The 13,537-nt window shown below is 37.9% G+C and overlaps 1 pseudogene across 1 annotated transcript; it reads left to right on the forward strand.

Moving 5' to 3' along the window:
- Positions 1 to 453: 453 nt before the first annotated feature.
- On the forward strand, positions 454 to 9,017 carry LOC144663875 (uncharacterized; annotated as a pseudogene). Its single transcript, XR_013572683.1, has 8 exons — positions 454 to 985; positions 2,570 to 3,137; positions 3,404 to 3,498; positions 4,408 to 4,567; positions 5,500 to 5,563; positions 5,716 to 5,972; positions 6,336 to 6,508; positions 8,366 to 9,017. The product of XR_013572683.1 is annotated as an uncharacterized LOC144663875 (transcript).
- The last annotated feature ends 4,520 nt before the right edge of the window (positions 9,018 to 13,537 follow it).

Below are 13,537 nucleotides of genomic sequence, written 5' to 3' on the forward strand. Positions count from 1 at the left end.
GACTTGTAACGGTTTGGAGTAATTTGGCTTGTGGGCGACCAGGTTCTTACAAATCCGCTCAGATATTTTTGTGATTATATCAATAGTATATTCCATAATTTTCAACATTGGCATATACCTAATTGAAGAAACGTTGACCCGTGAAATGCATAAACCATGAACGATAAGATCGAATGGGATTCTGGGTAACAAACATTAGTAAGCTTAGCGATAAGCTTTGTAATATTCCATTTATTTAAAATCAAGATATTGCTTTTTCTGTGAGCGCTTTATGAGCATGATTTATGCAAACATTTTTATTGTTATGTTCATTCTGTCACAGAGGGCAACTTCTTTTTTCCGATTTCCCAGTAAACATTTGGGCCACATCATTTATGGTTTATGCTTTTCATGGGTCAAGGTTTCTTCAATCAGGTATATACAATGCAACTGGAGTGATAAGGCTCCGAGATGTCTCCAAAGAGGATCTAAAATGCCGACATACCTTATTACCCAAAGAGTAAACATTTTAAATCGAATAATTAGAACCTTTTTCCAAATTTTAGGCTTAAGAGGTTCTTAAAAAGAGGGTGTTTAACTGGAAAATTTTAGCCTAACAAGTTCTTTTATATATAGGTTCTTACTCGCGGGACTCCCGCGATTTTTACTGCAACTGAAAGTTACCAAATAAACAAATCTCCACGAATTGACACGATACTCTGGTATAAAATATTAATAACTTACATGAAGTTGTCACAAGCCGCGTCAAGTCGACAGGTGGCTTTCTGCCGTTCAAGCTGTTAAAATTGCAAAATAAATAATAACCCTATGTGATGTTTAGAAGATGATAATTATCTTCTTGACACAAGTACAATATGTCTTTTAAAATGTTTGTTATGCTAATATGTCCGCTCTATATCACTTCCATGCCTGCTGGCTTACGTGATAAAACGCAGTCACCAACCAAGTCGACACTGCAAGATTCCAGTCGTTAAGTTTAAAAAAGGTATGGATTTGAACTTTACAAAAGTACTCGCGAATTTAACCTAACTAACTTACTGCATTTCTTAATTTACTGCAGGTTTGTGTTTAAACCACGAAAGTCTTTCATAATGGAATTCTCAGTATGAGATACATTGAAGTCAAACTTAAAGCAGTAGATAAATGTCGACGACGCAATATTTTATGTATATATTATTAGTGGTTATGAGAGGTGGTAGGATACAAGAAATTTCGTGTATATCATCGTATATCATCGAGACTAGTGCGTATCTTTTAAAGAGGTCACGTGACATTCTCTTTGAGAGTAATTCAAAGCAGCTTTGTGAAAGAAAAACGATAAAAGCAGTAAGCCACCATGAGAAAGGTTATAGCTCTAAGCGGGCCAAAGTACAACCCATAGTCGTTCTATTAAACGTTTTGTTATTACTGTTACTTAAGTTACTTAAATCAGAGCATGTAGCACATTTCTTATTTCATCATCTTGACGTTACTGGAATCCTTTTCGTTTGAAGTTCGTGATGATTATTTATAAGCTTCTTACGAAGAAGCAGCTTGATCGCACTGACAAAAGAACATTGATGAAGTATTGGTCATATTTTGGGAGGAATTGTTTAAAAAGCCACTTTAACTAACAAACTATTTCCATTTATTTAGCGTAAGCGTGGGAACACATTAGTCAAACTAGAACGGTAACTAGAGCTGTAAACAGGTGTTATCTTATTTTGCATTTAGATTAAGTCCCCTAAATTGCTGCAGGGTTCCACTATCAGCTATGCTTATTTACAAATTATCGAGTACTTGTTTATAGTATCAAGGATTGAGAGTTTGATCTTACATGAGCTCGCAATTAAAAAAGCCGAAAAGTAGCAAATGGGTAAATTCTCCCGTTGATTTGAGCAGGTTTAAATTCGATGAGACGCTCAAGAATCGATTAGGCCACGATTAATGCATTGGCTGGTGGCCAAAACATTTTGAAACTTTGAAAGCAAATATTTGAGGGCGCAGAACAAATCAATCGCATCGAAATTGGCAACCTAGGACTAGTGAACATGCCCTGAAGATATTGTTATAAACTGTAGGCACTAAGTATCGTGTGAACGAAATTTCTTCGATTTCTGGCAGACATTTGACTTACCTTCGCATAGTCGACGGTTGTGTCATTAAAATTCACAACTGAGTGGAATCATTTTGACGTTAAATTAAAAAAGTTATGAATAAATATATAAATAAACATGGATATAATATCGTCCTAGAAGAGCACCTATTCGAAAATTATTCAAAAGAAAATAACTACAGTATATTTCCGCACAGCAGTGACTTAGCGGTTTCTTTGGATCATGGCCACAGAAAAATTAAATTTATCACAGATTATTACATTGCCGCAGACAGAGCGGCTACAGCAGGCGCGGTAGTTATTTGTTTTTTGTGTAGCAATTTGATCTTTTCAGGACAAAATATTTTGTCTATTGCTATGAGCTATGAAAATAATACATTGTACCCAAAATGACTTCGAAAAAGGCCGCACTATAGAGATGATACTCACTTATCCCATTCAATTTTTATTCCGATACTCTTTTGCCATTTCTAGCACGATGATGTCCAACTGGTTTAAAGCGCTTTCGGCTGTTGTCATCGGACTTTGTGCTTTTCGACTCCGGGCTATTTCAGCAAAAGGTAACTCATCCACACCTGACGATGAAGACAAAGACAAGAATGGTTACCATTCCATAGAACTCTCTATGGCCTGGATTGACAAGCCACCCTACACAACATCACCTGCTAATGGATCGAAAGATAACGAACTCCACGGAATGATTCGAGACGCACTATATCGGTACATATCATACGACTGCGGCTGGGCTTGGAAGATCGTATTCCTACAAAACGCTGTTCGAGTTAACAGTGAATTTGGCATGGTCGAGCTACTGAGGCAAAACAAAGTCCACTTTGCTGCTCCTATATTCGAGCCCATAAACCGACAGTATAGTGAGTTCCCCTTTTTAAAACTTGTTGATTATCCTGGGACCGAGTTTATTACAACTGAGGAAGATACCAACAAGCTCAAGGTTGTCTTGGACACCGTGCTGAAATCTTGGCCACTGTTTGCAGTAACACTGATCCTCACGGCCATTGCTGGAGTCATTGAATGGGCCCTGGTAGGTTTGACTTGGTACATCGAAATTAATATTGTAATGCTACATGATGCTAACTAAGAAGATGCATATACTCTGATATTTGTTTTGATCCTTTCGAAGAATCCTCGGAGACCCAGAAGCAGTTAGTCGGGTGAAACGAAGTTAACCCAGCCTTTGACGAATAATATTTGTGCATTGCTAGCGCACGCCACTTGGAATCACGTGCCTCGTCGCAAAGTCGAAACGTCGCGAATTTCTAAAAGTCTGAAGTTCTTTTTTTAACATAGGATACGTACTGGAACAGTGAAGAGTTTCCCCGTTCATTCATCAAAGGTTCTTGGGATGGATTCTGGTGGTCTTTTATTTCTATGACCACAGTAGGGTAAGAATATATCTTTTCACAGAATCTTTTCATGTAGTCCATCCCATAACCCCATTCCGCTTCATTATAACCTAACCTAAACACCCGCCCCCAAATGGGTTTTTGTTGTTAATAAGTGCCACTATTACAATAAGTATTTCTAATTATGGCCTGACTTCAAAAATACAGCCAAATAATTAAATCCAGGGTTCGTCTCTCTTCTAAACCACACTGGTACATTTCCTCCACTGTTATTTTCATGCGAGGGCACAACTCTTGTGATTCAAACGAAATATATCTCTTTTGTTTTATGCACTGAGGTGTTATTTTAAAAACGTTACAAGCAGCTCGTCCTTTAAAAAAGCCCCTGATTCAGACAAGCGTCCGTTCGTGAGTTCCAAAAGGCCCTTGGCACCAGATCAAATGCCCACTGTATTTGAAGTAAATGTTCGGGTTGGACATCCGCAGCCAGGTTATGGCATCACTTATGGCCTGGATAGAGAAGCTTACGTTTTTACAAGAATGATTTTTTTTTTCATTCCGCCCTAACAACAGGCGAAAAGTCTGGATATTTCTTTTTAAGCAATGCCGAGAACTGCAATCATTTTCAACAAACCTGATGTGCTTACTTGAGTTTGAAGAAGCAACTAGACCTTACTCTTGCTTAGTCCTCCATTAAAGCTTCTGTGCGTCAAAGCTTATGCGTTTACCCATTTAATTTGGAGGTTAAATGGGTATCAGTATAACATCAAGTAAAAGGTAGCAGTCATTGTTCTGCCCTTAATTTCGATATCTACTTTACAATTTCACCAATTTGAGATTGTATATATCACGCAAATGATATAATGTGTGTCCTTTGGAGACTTACCATCTTCTATTGCTTGTTTTCATCGTTATAAACTAAACAAGAATGTAATCTTCACAAATTAGGTACGGTGACAAATCTCCAAAATCGATCGTTGCCCGCATTTTCTCCGTCATGTGGATCCTGTTAGGCCTCATCATCATGGCCATTTTTATGGCAAATGTCACCTCTGCACTGACAGCTTCCTCGATGGACCTGGAACCGACTAGCCTTGCTGGTGCAAAGGTTTGTCTATTGTTATCATGAAAAACCGTTGTTTTCGCGTTCTGTTGCTCGCGAAAACGTAGCTAGACTTGAATAGCCACAATGTATCGCCAGGGACTAAGGACAAGTCCCTGCCCCTGTCCATGTCCCCGTCCTTGCCCTTGTTCTTGTTCCGGGAAGTTGGCCTTGTCCTTGTCCTTGTTCCCGTCCCTATCCCGTCCCTATCCCGTTCCTGTCCCTGCCTCCCCCTCCCCGCCCTTGTCCCTGTCTTTGTCCTTGTCCCTTTCCTTGTCCCTTTACCCGTACTCGTCCTTTCTGTTTTGCCTCTTTTATTAAATTATCTTTATTCTTTTGTATCCATAACAATATGTTGATAAATAGAGGATGTTACATGGTTGCGCGGAGATATGAAATTTATCTTCGAGTGTTCAAATCAATATCTCACAAGTGAGCGCAGCGAACGAGTGGGATATCGATTTGAACACGAGAAGATAAATTTCATATCTCCAAGCAACTATGTAATATTCTGTTAGTTATATAAACCTACTAATTACGATGTTTTTGACGATTTTCCGAAGATTGCCGACCATTTCCGAAGATTTCCGAAGGTTTGCAAAATGACGTCCGAAGGTCGTACGAATTTTTTCCGAACATTTTCCGAACTTTTCCGAAAATTTCCGAAGATATCCGAAGATTGTTGAAGATTACCGAAGAAGGTCCGAGGATGTTTCGACTTAATATCGATTTACTTTGGCTCATTAAGCATTAAAACAGGGCAAACTTGCCAGAAAATGTTACGAAATCGATATATTCACATGTGAAAATAACATGTTATTTTCTCATGTGAAGATATGATTTTTTCGCACGAAAGATTTCCTGGTATCTCACTGATGTTTATATACGGTTATATTTATCATTACCGCTAATAGACAATCTATTTGTATTTTCGATAGATTGCAGTGTTAGGCAATGGAACAGAGTACCAACAAGCAATTGAGGAAGACGCTCACCCGATAGGTAAAGTGCGATTTCTGGTACTAGTGCAAATGAATAAATAATATAATTAAAATTAGAAGCTGGAAGAGACACAAATTAATTATTAACTAGCTCAATAGAGTTCTTCTGTCGTTGGTGTTAACATTGTCTATTAATTCTCCTTCTACACTTAGTGTATCATAAAATTGACGATGTCATCCAGGCTGTGAAATCAAAAGAAGTCGATGGAATGTTTTTGGACCGCTTCACTGCTTCATATTACCAGACAAGAAACAAACTGAAATCTCTTATCACCGTCAAGAAACTGGAACTTCAAAGGGACGTTGGAGTACTGTTTTCCAAAGACAGAAAATTCCTTGCCGACTGCTTGTTAAATTTTCATTCTTCAAGTATTTGGAGCTCGGTTCAGACTATAACATCTTCATTCAAGGTAACGTTAGTATAAAAAAAACTTATTTCGGCTAATGAGCTTTGATCTCCCTCCCCTTGTCTATTTTTCTCTGACTTGCGTGATACATTACACAAAGCCCGAAGAACTGATTCCATCGACAGAAAAGATAACCGTCAAAAAATAACACCCACGTGCACCCGAATGAAGGAAAAGCCATGCATGGTACAGAAGTTAATACAAGTTGTATCCTTTCATGTTCCTTTAATTTGATGTTGATAGTATGTAAACCAGGAAAATATATAATTAAAATGAAAACATTACAACTCGATAAAACAACCTGAAACTGCATGTAAGTCAAGCGTGATCTGTGATTTATAGGATGGCTTTCCCTTTTGCGTTTAGTTAACACAGCAGAAGCAAGCCAGAAACGTCAACCTGTTTGACGAGTCCTCCCCCCCTCATTATAGAGTTTATGTACATATCGCTTGGGGTATTGGCCGGAATGCTTTTCATTGGAATTTTGTGGGACATCTTTATCAGAAAAAAGAGAAAGGACAAACAGAATACCGTACAAGGTAAGCATTTTACTCATATACTACGCTTCATCAAATAAGGGTAAACTAAAGGGGTAAAGTACTTCGAGTTTTCCACCCTCTGACGCAATGTGATTTCGAGGTAACCCAGGTATGTCTAAAGTTTTCGCTATCGTCTCCTAGCGGGTTACTATCCCCAAGAGACCTTGATAACACATTTGAAAAGCATGAACCACGGACGATATGACCCAATAGTCTTCTGGGTAGACAGCATTTGTAACCTTAGAAAGTTTCCTTTACTTGATAATCAAGATATTCTCTTTCTTCAAGATCCTTAAGAACATGCGTAATGCAACCTGTTTTGTTATGTTTATTCTATCCAAGATAAAGATTATTTCTCCCGATTTCCCAGCAAACGTTTTGGTCGCATCGTTGTTGTTTTATGCTTTGTATGGGTCAAATATTCTCTAATCCTTTTAGACTTTTTGTCATCTTTATTTTCCGGCAATCATAAATCACCTTAATTGAGGGTCCAGAAGGGGTAAAATGGGAACTGGGTTTTGCTTATTTTTACTGGGATTTGCATAAGTTTTCACTGGGAAAATGAGATTTGGGTCACTGGGACTGGGATTCACAAACCAAAAAAATGGGAATGGCAAGCACTTCAGAACATATACTGAGTAATATTTCACACTCAATAATATTCCTTAAGGCATAGTTACAATGTTGAAAACTCTGAAACAAAACCAAGACCTGCACGCAAGTGTTGCTCATTTTTTTGTGTCAGTGATTTAGTTACTCGCCAAAACAGCTATGACTTAGCATGCTCAAACGTAGGTAATACAATATGTCGAACACATACTCGTACCCAGGGGTCTTTGTTCCCCGTGACCAGCGGTCAGGAAACAAGCGACCCTGGGAAGTTCTGATTGGAAGTTCGAAAATATCGGACTTCCGGTTAAATTACATGAGCTTAGCTTTCAAAAGCATGATGAATCGACTAACTTCTTGGTGTTTTACATCCGGCCTATTTTATTGTTTTCAAAACCAATCAAAATCGATCCTGCAACAGAACTTTCGAGAGTCGCTTGTTTCGTCAAGCTTACGAAGACTTGAGGTACGAGATTGGGCGGAACATGTGACGGCAAAATAAACAATTAATTCCTCTGCTAACCTTGTAACACACACGGAAAATTGTAAATAGATATTCCTCTGAATTACTCACCAAATAAAACTGGACAAAACACTGATTCGGATGTGTGGAGTTGAGAATGTCAGAAAACGAAGGGGATTTACCAATTTTTTTCAGCGTGGATATTTTTTATATAGACTTGGTTGACCCAGGAAATCCACACGAGGCGCCATTCGTTAACTGGAGTCATGAACAAAATAATGGAAATGTTTAAAAGACGTGATAGTAAGTCGTTGTCAGTCACTGAGGGTAATCGAACAAGTAGTTGCATTTGAGAAGGCTCCGTGAATCGGTAAATATTGATTTATTGCCAATTCTCTTTTAGGCAAACGAACAAATGAACAAATGAAAATACTCGACAGCATTAATAACAAGCAGAAATAAAAACAACACAATTACTGCACGTATAGTGCAATCGAACCCAGATTTTTGTATTCACCCCATTCACTGGGATTTACCAAAAATGTCACCGCTGGGACTGGGATTTGAGCAAAAAATAGGCTGGGAAATGGGATTTAGAACCCCCCCCCCCCCCCCCCCGGCTACTGAATCGGCTACTGAACTAACACCTCTCCCTGGTTCATTTCGAAACTCCATTGCAATATTGTGAAAACATAAGCAGAAAGAACACCATTGTCCCCTTCCCTCCCTCATGCATGGACGAGTGTTATGTCCTTAAAAACAACTTAATTATTTCATCTTGGCAGGAGCAGCGGACAACAGAGGAATGACAACAGACACAATCCAAGAGGACCTTAAAGTAGCAATGGCACTTCTTCGTCAAACGCAAGAACAGTTTGATAAACTGGAATTCAAAGTCTCGCGATTAAAATATTATCAATAAGTGATTGTATGAACTTCTGTGAGCTCAAACTTGGTAATTTACTAGTTTCTTTTTTATATTTGTCACTAGCTCGTGCCCTTTTGGAGACAATCGTTTTAATTACAGCGGGTTTTTGCTTGATTTGGATGTGTCCCAATCAAACGCATTTAAGCCTTTTTCATTAAAACGGATGACACAGTTGAGCCTATCTTGTTTTATTGGCATCCACCATTTTCTGTTGGCTGACGTTTTGGATTGGCTGGTCAAGATTTGGCACCTTTAAACTGGTTTCGGTAAATTTGGCTAAAAATCTTGTTAAATATCGACCAGGGAGGGAAAAGAAAGTCGGCACTTTTCTTTGACGACATAGCGGTGCCGGGAAACAGTGCAAGTCTGTGTCAATCAAGCCGTTGCTAAAAAAGACGTCACCCAAAGTTTTGACTTTCTCAGAAACATTTAAATACAATAACGGCACGCGTGTGAAATGCGAATACCTTTTTTGCGTTTAATGTTTCACGCCGCTGAGATGTGTTTTGCATTTTTAAGATGTTTTGGCGGCGTAGAATAACATGAGAAAACTTTTTCACGGTTGACATTTAACAACCAAAAAATGGTAAATCATTTCAGAATCATTGGAGTTATTTTAATTAGTAAAATTTGCAAGCCTTTCTTTAGCCATACTGGTCACCGTTAGCACTGTTTGTTTTTTTGCTATCCGGAAAACTTCAAAAGAGGAAACAAAATGCAAAATAGCTATGGTGTCAGTTTGTGCTCAGTCAAGACCAAGACATGTGAAATAAAGAATGAACTTAGTCAAGCTATTAACTATTCCCTTAACAACCATTCGATAGCTACTGCGCACACTTGGTTGCCCGGCACCGCTTTGCCGCATTTTTGAGTCGTGTAACAAAGGAAGTTTCTTCCCCCTGACGTCGATCAATCCCTTCAACAAGGAAGGTTTTTTTGAAAACCTCAACAACATCAACAACAACAACAACACTTAAGCACGTATTATCCTCTGCACTAGCACAAGCAATGCACTATATTATTAATGCATTTATTAATATTGATACGTTAATTATAGTACATGATTATAGCCACATAAATAGTTATATTTTGAACAAGGCACTATGACTAAGTGGTTTAGGGTAGGTTCGAGGGGTTTTAGGTCCCGGGTTCAAGCCCTTAACTTTGCCACTAGCTGTGTTTGTTCTCGTTCATCTTGACAATGTCTTCAATTTGCAACTCAAGATCTATATACACTTTTTAAATTCATTTTATTTATTATTTGTCCCGGTCTGAGTAGGAGTGCTAAAACATATCAGTCCAAAATTGACTATGCATCTTGTACAATCTTAACTTGACTCAATCTTTTTTTATAGGTGTCCTTACTGACTTACTTGACTTAGTTCCTAACTCTCATCTGGGAGAATAGGGCCAAACCTGTCCTGGTTAAGCCCGCGTTTATTTACTAGGGCTCGAATCACCGAAAAAGAAGTATATCAAACCTTCATTCCTAGTACGTTGCAGCTAAACTATAGACGATTATTAAGTTATGTGCATCGGCCTGAAACGGCTAGGCTTCAATGTTAGTCTGGCTTAGCAGACTGAGGTGCAACATGGCAAGAAAACACTGGTACCTTATAAGGATAAAATAAATACATATATATAGATAGGTTTACGGGCTAACCACTTCCCAAATGCATTCCAAACAAGTAGCTTTTTTCATTGATTGGTCTTTCGAAAAACGATGCTTTTTTTCAATTATGAAGAATAAAAGGCAAAAGTTAACTGTGACTATACCGCAAACCCTAATAAATGTTTATGCGGAAACTCCGGATTAACAACCGGGAGGAATCTGGCAACAAGACTCGCAAGGAACAAACACGGTAAAACAAAAATTTCATAGCAATTTTCCTTGGTCAAAAGGCGCTGCGAGGTTAACCCTATGTAAAGCATCTGTCCGTGAAACAAGGCCAGACCACAACACCGGGAACTCCGTGCCCTACTCTATACGAAAAGCGTTTGGGTTCTTTAACGTCACCTGCTGACCATATAACACTGAAGATGCAGGAGTCGATGCCTACGGTTTATCCTCCTTATCCGAGAAGATTAGACATCCAACCATTTGAAGATGTCATTGTAAAGGCAGCACGGTCACCTCAGTTACTTTAAGACCCTAAGTGCTGGTCTGGTCTGGCATGGGAGTCGAACCCGACACCTCCTGCACAACAGTCCGGCTGGCGGACCTGCGCTCTACCAACTGAGCTAACCGGTCGGCGGTAATTTTGATAAACGTACTTTGATTTTGGAGTACAGTTTTATCTTGTAGTTCGTTGGCGAGTTTTTAACATCTGATACGTTAAATTGGACGAGAAAGACAAGCAAAGCCTTCTTTAATCGATAACTCTAGTTGGTTTAATTATAGCCGCATTACTGCCACGTCCGAGAGACTTACTGGTAAGCAAGTGCACTTGTTTTGTTCTAATGCAGAACAAAAATGAACAAAATTTAAGCTATAATGTTACCTAAACGAAAGGATTAGGCTTAACAAAACTTAATATATAAACTATATTAAGTCCCCCATCCTAATAAACCCTCCCTTTGGAACTTCAATTTTTTAAGCCTCAGCTCTCCCAACACATCCCCTTTAAACAAACAAATGTATTACTAGTACAACATCAAAACATTAAAAAGTCCATTTTGTTTTCTTTGCGTTTACCCTTACTGTTGTTGTTGAATTACTCAGGTAGAATCAAAGGGTAACATTCAAACCAAATGCTTGAAACTGAGCGACTTCGTTAATTTAGGAATAGTAAGTAGAGGGTCACTCCGGGTTGCATGGTATTGCATGTATGGTGTTAAAGTTTCTTCGATACTTTTCCACTTTAATTAACCTTCAGCCATCATGGTATGATACCTTGCCAAACATTTGATGCCTCGATATTGACATCTACCAAATCCACGTAAAAGATAAAAATAGTTCGAAATAGTTAGCACAGAACAACCAATCGTTTTTCTAACAAATTTGCGAATCCAAGCTACTCAAAGCTATCTCATATCAAGGTACGAGTGACGAAACATATGCAGTCAAAGGTGGCTGATCAGGTTTCAATGTGACCAGTCATAATAGCAAAAGAAAAAATAAGCGTTTTCCACAACGATTTTAGGGCGGTGTCAAGTTGGTGGTAGCAATTGTTTGCCCTACTCCAAGAAGAAACAAGCCTCAAGCCTCCAGAGCTCCAGCAATCCTTCGCTACCTTGTCACACAACTCCCCCCCCCCCTCCCCATCACCACTTCCCCGATCACCTATTGTCACCCGGTCCGTTCCCTCCTTAACCCTTCGATAGCCATTATTGAATTTTTAACAGTCTTATTCTTGAGGTTTTTTCGTGGGACGCATTTTATCAATATCAGATCGGAGTACTGAGCTTGAGAAAAAGATTTCAGTCTTCAATTAAGTAAAATCAACGATTTGCTTTTTTGGAAATGTGATTGACCGTTTAAAACTGTTGATCCATTCTTTAAGTAAGAGCTAGTAAGCTTATGGTACAGAGTATAAATGGTGATTTTGATAGTTTAGCCAATCACACGATATGTGACTAGTTGTTACGCCGCAAAATGTAATAATCGCCGCAAAATGTAATAATAACGCAAAATGTAATAAAATTAACGCAAAATAAAATAAAGTTGTTAACGCAAAATGTAATAACTTTTTAACGCAAAATGTAATAAATTTTCTAACGCATTTTGTAATAACGCAAAATGTAATAACACTAAAATAATATGGCGGTCTCATAACTTGATTGAATTGCACTCAAAAATTTACTTCGTGTAAGTTTATCAGGCAGGACCAACAACAACAACAACAACAAAACTTTATTTACCCTAAATATTTACAAAAAAATATATATACATATGGTATAAATAAATAATTAGGGGTCTGGCTGCCTGAAATAACTGATGAGTTAAAAAGGGCAGGCAGCCAGTGTTACAATTATGTAAATGCAAATTAAGTTCGGTAAAACACAAAACACCATAAATGAAAACTGCCCCTCCAAGACCTATTTCTTTCTAGAATTTATTTATAGAATTTTTCTAGAAAACAGTTACTAGTAAATGGTCTTCGTTCTCAAAAGTATGCCATTTTTGTCACCCACTAAAACTTTAACTTTAAGGCGTGCCTATGTTTTAATATATTATCGCATTAGATAATTATTGTTCGCAGTTATTAATCTCCTTCGCACCTCTTCTTTTCAATTAATATTTACTCGTTGTAGAAATTAAAAAATAAGATGAAAGTGAACAGTAAATAGGATCACTGATACCAGGAACCGTGATGTGTTGCAATTGGACAGTTTTGCAATACTATTGCCTATGCTCTTTGCAGTAAATTTGGTAAATAAAAGAAACACTGTAAACAACGTCAACTTCAAGGTTTTATAATTTTATATTACTTTAAACAATGTAATTACGTAGTACACATGAGCTCACAAGCGCTTTAGCTTTGATTCCTTATCCTGTTAAATAAAGACAACTTACAAACACCCATTGATTTCAACATTTTCAGCGTAAGACTTATTACACCCACAGGAAACTTACTTTTTCGAACTTACCCCTTAAATATTTTTACATTCAAAACAATCAATGTATGCACAGAAATTTTGGACCCTGCCGGAAGGCAGTGTAAATCCCATTTTGTTTGGTCAAATGGTCAAGATCTGTTTCATTTCAAACCAGAATTACTTTACTTTTGGTCTATTTTGTCGAGGAGGAAAGTAAAGTTTATCCGGCGCTTTGTTAAAGCAAAGCAGTTGCATGTACATCTATAATCTTAAACTCGCGTAAAACCGACACAACGTTAATGTTCCTGAGCTTTGCAAAACGATTTCGACATAAATATAAATTTTAGAGTTATTACATTTTGCGTTATTACAAAATGCGTTAGAAAATGAATTACATTTTGCGTTAAAAAGTTATTACATTTTGCGTTAACAACTTTATTACATTTTGCGTCAATTTTATTACATTTTGCGTCAATTTTATTACATTTTG

The sequence above is a fragment of the Oculina patagonica genome, chromosome 8, assembly GCF_052425735.1.
Source record: "Oculina patagonica isolate OP01 chromosome 8, crgOcupat, whole genome shotgun sequence".
NCBI classification, from domain to species: Eukaryota; Metazoa; Cnidaria; class Anthozoa; order Scleractinia; family Oculinidae; genus Oculina; species Oculina patagonica.